Source organism: Lotus japonicus, chromosome 1 (genome assembly GCF_012489685.1).
Source record: "Lotus japonicus ecotype B-129 chromosome 1, LjGifu_v1.2".
Taxonomy (NCBI): Eukaryota; Viridiplantae; Streptophyta; class Magnoliopsida; order Fabales; family Fabaceae; genus Lotus; species Lotus japonicus.
The window spans coordinates 103,390,466-103,399,780 of record NC_080041.1 but is presented as its reverse complement, the minus strand read 5'-3'; the positions used below and the strand labels follow the sequence as shown (position 1 = coordinate 103,399,780).

Genomic DNA, 9,315 nt, shown 5'->3' with positions numbered 1-9,315 from the left:
TTCACAATTTCATTCGGCCCATTCAATTGATTGACATAATTTTTGCTTAACATTCAATGGACAATTCCATTCGACCCATTCAATTGGGAAATTATGAGTGATGACGAGGCTACAATTTCATTCACTCGTATAATTCCATTCACGAGGCTATAATTTCATATAATTTTTTAGAGTGATGACGAGGCTATGACAATTCCATTCGGCCCATTCAATTGCTTAACATAATTTTTTCAATCATGAAATTAAGAACGAATAAACGTGGGAATCATGGCCAGATTCTATGGACACACACGAATATTCATTGGACCTATTTCATCATATAAACAAAAATTCAAATATTATAAATTAGAACAGGATCAATCATAGGAGAAAAAAAAACGTTGATTTTATGTACGCATTACAAACACATACCATGTCATAATAGGAAATTTGTTGACCCGTGCGTTTAATACTGATCAATCATAGGGAAATAATTCAATTTCACAAACCCTTCATTCAGACTATATATACACCCCTCATGTGACATTTTTCCTCCATCATTCCCAGCATTTTCCATCATTCCTTGCATATTTCAACTTAACCTCCTTTTTTATGGCTTCAAGGATCGACGATCTGGCAAAGGTGGATGCCTCCAAAGAAACCTGGATAATTGTTGCCAAAGTCATAACCGGACTATATATAATTGCTTCTTTTATTAATATATGTTATTATTTTCGATGAGTAGTGATCTTTCATTCTAGATGTGTTTAAAATATTTCCTTATCATGAACTTGCAATTTTTTTTGTGCAAGATATATTTGGATGTTGTGTAATTTTATATACAAACAATGGATTAAGTTGGAATTTTTAAAAATAAAATATTTGAAAAAGAAAATATTTTTTAACAAATTTATTTGTTATGTATATGTATTTGCATTATTGACGTATGATTTTTTAATCAATGACTGAAGTTTTTTTTTATATTTTTGAGAGACTAAACTCATAATTCTAACACTTATATATGGCCCCAAAGTAGTGTTATACCTTTCTCCATTTATAAAATAAATGAGGAGTCCATATTTATGTTTGTGGGAATTTAAAATAAAACTTGAGACATAAGAAATAAAGAATAAAAAAATCAACTTTAATATGCCACCTAGAATTGCATACACAAAAAGAAGTCTTACGAATTTTTATTCTTTATTTATTGTCAAGAGTCATGTAGGAAGAAAAAGGGAGATGCATAAGGTAAGATTTAAAGCACCAAAAAAAAATAAGGGAAGATTTGAACCTGGAAAATCTTAATATTTCCACCGCCAAACATGCCATATGTAGTCTTTGGTGGTCAGATAAACTAGGCATGGCTATCAATTCAATGACCAAAACTGAAACTGTAATATTAGATGATCTCCTGAGCTAATTTATGCGCATAATTCGTGGCATGATTCAAAAGATTATAAATGAATGGAAGATATTGAGGTTCTAAACTTTGTCACCAAGACACAAATTAACTCATTGTATGAAAAAGGTATGGCTTTGGCCTACCCTTGAAGTTTTTCTCCCACGTGGCCACACAACATTTAATGGAATTACTAATTAAATTTCAAAAAAACAGTTTTTTTCCTTATTTAACATTGATTCCATAAAATAAAATAAAACATTAATTAGGATGATTTGAATTTAAAGTATTTTATTTAACACCGACCCTAGGCCAAAATAACGAAATGTAATTGCAATTATATCTAGCCCAAAATTTTGACATTTTCCGTTCATTTATACTTAATGGTTTCCTTGATTAAATCAATAATAAAGGTAAAATTGATTCCAAAATCATTACTTCATTTCAGTATTATTTCCCTAATTACATCTATTGATTTTCGGAAAAGTCAAAACTAATTAAACATTATTTTAGTGTGTAGAAAATCTTGGTGGAAAGTTGATTGTAGTCCATGATTTCAGAGCAACACCTATCTATATATAGATACCTCCTTACCCATAGCACAACACCAACCTCTCCTCTTAGCTGATCGCATTTTTTTAAATGTCCTAAATTTTCCATCTTTCTCTTCTCTAGCCTAAAACTTTGAGAGTAAATGGCCATGCACATAGACTCAATTTCAAGCATCACACCGGCCAAGGTGAACTGGTGTCTAAGACTGAAAATTATTCGTCGGTAAATTAATACTACTACACGAATAGTAAATATTCCATAATTAAATTTATCAATATGTCTTGGTAATGAAACGACTTAATAAACTTTACCAATTTGTCTTGGTAATGAAATTGAAATTAACTATTATATTTGTGCTTTCATTCAGATCTGCATATAGATGATGAAGAATTAAAGAACCTATGTTTGATAGAGATTGAAAAAATTCTTCAAGGACATGGAAGGTCACTGAAGAAATTTCCATGTTTGCCATATCCTAAATTTACTGAAGCACATAATTTTGAAAATAGATTCGTTGCAGATGAGTTGAATTACAATAAAGATGAAATGCTTAAGATTCATGAAGAATTGGTTTGTTGCCTTACTTCAGAGCAAGAGGAAGGAGTGAAGTCTGAGCGATGAGAGAGAGAGAGAGAAAGGTAGGGAGAGATGGAGAGAGAAGGGGAAGGGAAGCCGTCACGGGAACTGGTTCAGCCATAGCAACTCGAGCGGTGGTAGGAAGCAATTGACCAACCAGGATCCTCCGCCTCGTGAAGGGGACTTAACTACCTTCTTCTTCACAAATTTTCCAGATAATTTCAAAGAGAAAAACCTGTGGGAAATTTTTCAGAGGTATGATCGGGTGTGGGAGGTTTTCATTGCTCATAAGAGGAATAAGAAGGGGAATCGCTTTGGCTTTGTGAGGTTTATCGGCGTAAAAAATCCGTCTAAACTGGAACGGGAACTGGATACCATTATCATTGGGTGCACGAAGATGCATGTCAACTTCCCACGGTTTGAGAAACGTCAATCTGGGATGGTTTCTAACGTGGCTTTACCGGGACAGGAGGTTAGAAGGAACTCAAGACCTAATGCTCGTAATATGAGACGGTCACCCTTTATCTTGGCGAATACTGCAAGGAAAACTTACGCCCAAGCTGTCTCCTCTGAACAGGGGGTCTGTTGCAAGGACATGGTGACCAAGCATGATTGCAGCAGGGATCAGTCTTCTCCAGTGATTGAGGATTGGAAAGGCCCTATTGTCTCTGAAGAGTTTGATTGGCTAAAGCGAAGTGTCGTGGGAGTGATAAAAAACCTGGATATTATTCCTTCTCTACAAAATGCAACAATGCTTGACGGATTCCAGTTCATCCAAGTTAGATATTTGGGAGATAACTTGGTCCTTTAAACTGGACCAGAAGGAGTGGATATGATAGAAGCTTTAAAGGGGGTTGATAAAGGACCTGAGGCAGTCTTCGACGAGTTATATCCATGGTCTACGAAGGTCGCACCTGACTCTCGGGTAACCTGGCTGCGCTGTACAGGGATGCCGGTTCATATGTGGCGTAAAGAGTGCTTTCACGAGGTGGTGAAACCAATGGGGGACTTCCTTTTGGTTGATAACCAAACGGCCTCCTTCTCCTGCCTGGAGTACGCTCGTATTCTGGTTCGAACTAACTCCCCTCTTCGCATTTCACACTTCCGGCGTATCAGAGTCAATGGGGTTGTGTACCCCATTCGACTCTTGGAGGATTCACAGGCCCCAAGGCCGTCACTTCAGAGTTCCCTCGATGATGACGAGGAGGTGAAGGATGATGATTGGGTGCCATATGAGGATGATGATGGTGTGACGGTTGATTCTGTAGGGGTCAACGACGACTTCATCTCTTCGCCGGCGATGGCAGCGTTTGTTAGTCCGCCGGCGACCTTGGTTCAGGAAGTTGGTGGTGAGCCGGTAGAAACTCCGGGTGCAATTAATGACTCAGTGGGGGACAATAACGGCCACGCAAGGGGTTTTGACAGTTTAAATGTTTGTGAAACGTCGGAGGCTAATCATGAGCAACCGTCATCCAATGATGAAGGAATGATGGGAATTGATGAGGCCAATAATTGCGTTGACTCACCTGATCCGATTTCAGATCCTGTTGCTGCGGTTTCAGTGGGCCTCTCACCGGCCCATAACCCCACCTCTCCTGGATCTTTGGGCTCAATGGTTCATGGGTCTTACCCATCTCAACTTATGGATCCATGTGACCCGAATGCTCACTCAAACCCGGTTCAGCAGGGTGATTCGGTTGGGTTAATCGAGCCCCAAATTGAAGCTAGGGATTTGACTTCTGGAGTAGCAAACGTGAGTGCCCCTGCCCAGGTTACGCGTCGCCAAATCTTATGCGCAGGTTCCATTGATTTGAATGGAGGCTCCATGGACGTCTTCAATGTCGAGGTGAGGAACCAGTTTGAAGCTTTATCAAGGAGTGCGAGGTCGGGAACGCCTTCTGTCCCTGCTCCTCTGCGTTCTAGTTCGCTAGGCTCCTCTTCAACTCAAAGAAAGGCTCTGAGGCTGCAGCGAAGTCAGGATTGGTTGGAGTCTGGGATTGATCCCTTCAACAGTATTCCGAATCAGACTCTGTGGCTTGAAGGACGGAATCCACAGGCAGCAACGTTTTGGGAACTTGGTAAAAGGTGTGGTGCTTCTTTCACTGGTAGAGATGAGGAAGTTATTAGCCAGCTTCAAGTCTTACAGCGCCGAGATGAAACAGGGACTGGGGATGTGCTGAGGCATGTCAATGGTGGAACTGACATTATTAATCAATGAAGATGCTCTCATTTAACATTAGAGGGTTGGGAGATGGAGCTAAGAGACGTGTAATCAGGGAGGTTATTTGTAGTCATCATGTGGATTTAGTGTGCTTCCAAGAAACCAAGTCCCATTCGGTTGATAGACGCTTATGCTCGCAGGTGTGGGGAGATTCAGATTTTGACTGGTGTGCAGTTCCAGCGGTTGGTGCAGCTGGTGGCTTGCTATGTATATGGAAACTGAACTCGTTTGTCTTAGAAGACTGTGTGCAGGGTCCTGGATTCTTGGGTCTTATTGGATATTGGGAGCTCAGTCACCAGAAGTGTGTTGTGGTTAACATTTATTCAGCTTGTAATTTGGAGCAAAAAAGGTTGATGTGGGATGCTCTTAAGAGTTGGAAAGAGAGCTGCCAAATTCAGGCGTGGTGTTTAGCTGGGGACTTTAATTCTGTTCGTTGTGTAGAGGAGCGTAGGGGTACGGTGGATATGTCTACCTCCCAACGTCGGGATATGCATGAGTTTAATTCCTTTATCTCTGCCATGGAGCTGTCAGACATCCCTTTGGCAGGTAAAAAATTTACTTGGCATAGGCCCAACAACCAGGCCTTCAGTAGGCTGGATAGGTTTCTAGTTACGAATCAATGGTGTGAGATCTGGTCTAATTGTTCTCAGCTGGTTTTGAACCGTAGTATTTCTGATCACTGCCCGTTACTGTTGAGACAATCGGTTGATGATTAGGGCCCTAAACCGTTTCGGGTGTTAAACTGTTGGTTGACTGACCCTCATCTACAGGCTGTGGTTGAGAATTCTTGGTCTGGTTCGCGTGTACAAGGATGGGGAGCTTATGTCCTCAAAGAGAAATTGAAGGGTCTCCGGTTGGCGCTGAATAAGTGGAATAAAGAGGGGTTTGGAAACTTGAAAAGCAGGAGGGATTCCTTGGTTTTGAAAATCAATGATCTGGATTCTAAGGCGGCAGAGGGGGGTTTATCATCTGTTGAACAGGATCAGTATAGGGATCTTTCTGCGGATTTTTGGCAAGTCCTCCATCTCAATGAGTCGTTGCTTTGCCAGAAGTCACGATCGAAATGGATTGCGGAAGGGGATCAAAACACCAGTTTTTTCCATTCCACAATCAATTGGAAGAGGCGTGCAAATTCTGTTGTGGGCCTAGTGATTGATGGAGTGTGGGAGGAGCAACCTGTTCGTGTCAAGGAGGCAGTAAAAAGCTTTTTTGAATCAAAATTCAAGTCGGTAGCTGGCCCGCGACCTCGACTAGATGGCATTGAATTTAAAACTCTTTCTGCTGTTGATAGTTCTTCTTTGTCATCTGTTTTTTCTGAGGAGGAGATTCGCTCTGCGGTTTGGGATTGTGGCGGAGACAAGAGCCCCGGACCGGACGGATTTAACTTCCAATTCATTCAAAAATTCTGGCCACTTTTGAAAGGTGATTTTGCAAGAGTGGTTAAGGACTTTCATCGTCGGGGTGCTTGGCCAAAGGGGTGCAACGCATCGTTCATTGCCCTCATTCCAAAGGTTAGTTCTCCCCAAAATTTGAATGAATTCAGGCCCATATCTTTGATTGGTTGTATGTACAAGGTGGTATCAAAATTGCTTGCTTTGAGGCTGAAATCAGTAATTGGGAAGTTGATCGACGAGCGTCAATTTGCTTTTATTGGAGGTCGCCATTTGCTTGATAGTGTTGCAGTTGTGAACGAGGTTGTCCATGATGCTAAGGTTCGGAAGCGCTCAACAGTGATTTTTAAAGTGGACTATGAAAAAGCTTATGACTCTGTTGAATGGGATTTCTTACTGTATATGATGAAGCGTATGAAGTTCAATGATAAGTGGATCCTTTGGATTCGTAGTTGCTTGGAATCTGCTTCAGTTTCGATCCTAGTTAATGGTAGTCCGACCAAGGAATTCAAAATGGCACGTGGCTTACGACAGGGTGATCCGCTAGCCCCGTTTTTATTTCTCATAGTGGCTGAGGGTCTTAATGGTTTATTCATGAATGCTGTAAAATTGGGAGAATTTAGAGGTTACAAAGTGGGGACGAGTGGCTCATGTGAGATTTCTCTTCTTCAGTTCGCTGACGACACTATATTCATGGGGGAGGCCTCACTCCAGAATGTGATGGTGATGAAGGGTATTCTTCGCTGTTTTGAATTAATTTCTGGGCTTAAAGTGAATTTTCATAAAAGCAAGTTAGCTTCCATAGCTCTGGATTCGGGAACTGCTCAGAATTTTGCTTCTTTTCTGCACTGTAAATTGATGAGTATCCCCTTTGTGTATCTGGGTATTCCTGTTGGTGCTCGGGCTGATCGGTTACAAACATGGGAACCTGTTATTTCTAAATTCAGGAGCAGGCTAACGAGCTGGAGGCGAAAGACTATTTCTTTCGGGGGGCGTATTTGTCTTATTCAGAGTGTACTCTCCGCCCTCCCTTTGTTCTTTTTATCTTTCTTCAGGATCCCTGCTTGTGTGGTACAGGTTTGCAATAAGATAATGAGAGATTTTCTTTGGGGTGGTGGGGAAGAAGATAAAAAAATTGCTTGGGTAAGTTGGGCGTCTATTTGCAAACCCAAAGCTGTTGGGGGTTTCGGTATTAAAGATTTGTCACTTTTCAATAAGGCCTTGCTTGGGAAGTGGATGTGGAAATGGCGTTCGGACCCTAATAGCTTATGGTGCAGGGTTATTCAGTCCAAGAGTGCAGGTCATTCTGTTCCATTTGAATCTGCGTGGTGGCGGGGTATTCAACAATCTTGCTGTTTTGATGATCTGAACTGGTTGGATATGGGCTCCCGTAAAAAAGTACAAATGGGTAATTGCACTAATTTTTGGCTTGAGGATTGGTCAGGTCGTGGATGTTTTCGTAGTAAGTACTACCGTTTGTACAATCTTTCAAAATTAAAATCGGCCACTATATCTGACTGTGGTAATTGGATTGATGGTGTGTGGTTTTGGGACTTCCCTTGGAGGCGTCCGTTGTTGGGTAGGGAGCTGCACTGGTTTGAGACTTTGCTGTCTGATATCAACAGTGTTCAGCTCGTCGAAGGCGTTTTTGATCGTTGGTCTTGGTTGCCTAGTAGTGATGGAGCTTATTCGGTTAGTTCTGCATATTCATTTCTGCAGGAACCACTCTTACCGGCGCAGGATCATGCTCTCTCTGAGATTTGGAAGTCGTTGGCTCCGTCCAATATTAAAGCTTTTGCCTGGAGGCTCTTGCAGGACAGGATTGCAAGTCGGGAGAATTTATTTAAACGACAAGTTTTTGCAGCACCGGAACAAGCTACCTGTAGTCTCTGTCGTATCAGTTTGGAATCCAGCTGGCATTTGCTGTTCTTGTGCCCTGTCTCGTCTGTGATATGGCAGCTGGTTTTTAGGTGGCTTGGTGTGGATTCTATTACTGCCTCTTCCCCGCGGGATCATTTCAATCGCTTCAAAATTGGCTGGAATAATACACAAAGACGTGTTGCACTGTCTGTGTGGTTTGCCACTGTCTGGAATTTATGGTTGGTTAGGAACTCAATTGTTTTCAAGGGTGGCCTTTTCAATCATGAAAGCATTTTGGAATTGGTAAAAAAACAATCCTGGGCGTGGGCTAAAGTAAAGGTCAAGGAGTTCTCTTACTCATTCTATGCTTGGTATACTAACCCGTTGCTTTGCATTCATGGACTATAAGTGGATGGTGCTGCTCTCTTCTTTGTCTGTTTGAAGCATCTGGTTTTGTGAGGCTGGTTGGTGGTGACCGTTTTTCCTATCCAGCCTGCTGGACTCTTGCCCAAGTTTTTTTTGAACTGCTGGTGTCTTTTGCTGGTTTAGCAATTTATCCTCTGTTTTATGTACCTTTTCTGTTTTTCCTTGTTGTATTAAGGGTTGGGGTACCCCTTGTACCTCCTTTTAATACAAGTTTTGCTTATCTAGAAAAAAAACTTCAGAGCAAGAGGGAGTTTATAAAAATGTTTTGAATGTTGTATTATCTGATAATGGGGGATTCTTTTTTCTATATGGTTTTGGAGGAACTGGGAAAACATACGTTTGGAACACCTTATCTGCTGCTTTGCGTTTAAGGGGCCTTATTGTGTTAAATGTCGCATCCAGCGGAATTGCATCGCTGTTGTTATCCGGAGGTAGAACTGCTCATTCCAGGTTCTCTATTCCTATTTCAATAAATGAGATATCAACATGTAATCTCAGTCAAGGTTCCCCAAAAGCTGAATTATTGAAAAAAGCAAGCCTAATTTTTTGGGATGAGGCACCTATGTTGAACAAACATTGCTTTGAAGCTTTGGACAGATCTCTAAATGACATTATGAAGACTAGATCTACTTATGGTCATGACATTCCATTCGGAGGGAAAGTTGTGGTACTAGGAGGCGACTTTAGAAAAATACGCCCAGTTATTTCCAAAGGAAGTCGTTCGGAGATTGTGGATTCTGCTATCAATTCTTCATATCTATGGAAGCATTGCAAGGTAATGAAGTTGAATGTTAATATGAGATTGCAGAATGCTAACTCATCTTCTTCAGCAGCAGAAATTAAAGAGTTTGCTGATTGGTTGCTTCAAGTGGGAGACGGAACCGTTACAACCATTAATGAAGCCGAATCAC

At 41.2% G+C, this 9,315-nt stretch overlaps 1 long non-coding RNA gene across 1 annotated transcript; it reads right to left on the bottom strand.

The window, feature by feature from the left end:
* Positions 1-363: 363 nt before the first annotated feature.
* Positions 364-1,400, bottom strand: LOC130732360 (uncharacterized). The gene is made up of 2 exons (XR_009017017.1): positions 1,271-1,400; positions 364-641 (listed from the first exon to the last, which is right to left on the bottom strand). It is a non-coding gene; the product is annotated as an uncharacterized LOC130732360 (long non-coding RNA).
* Between the last annotated feature and the right edge of the window lie 7,915 nt (positions 1,401-9,315).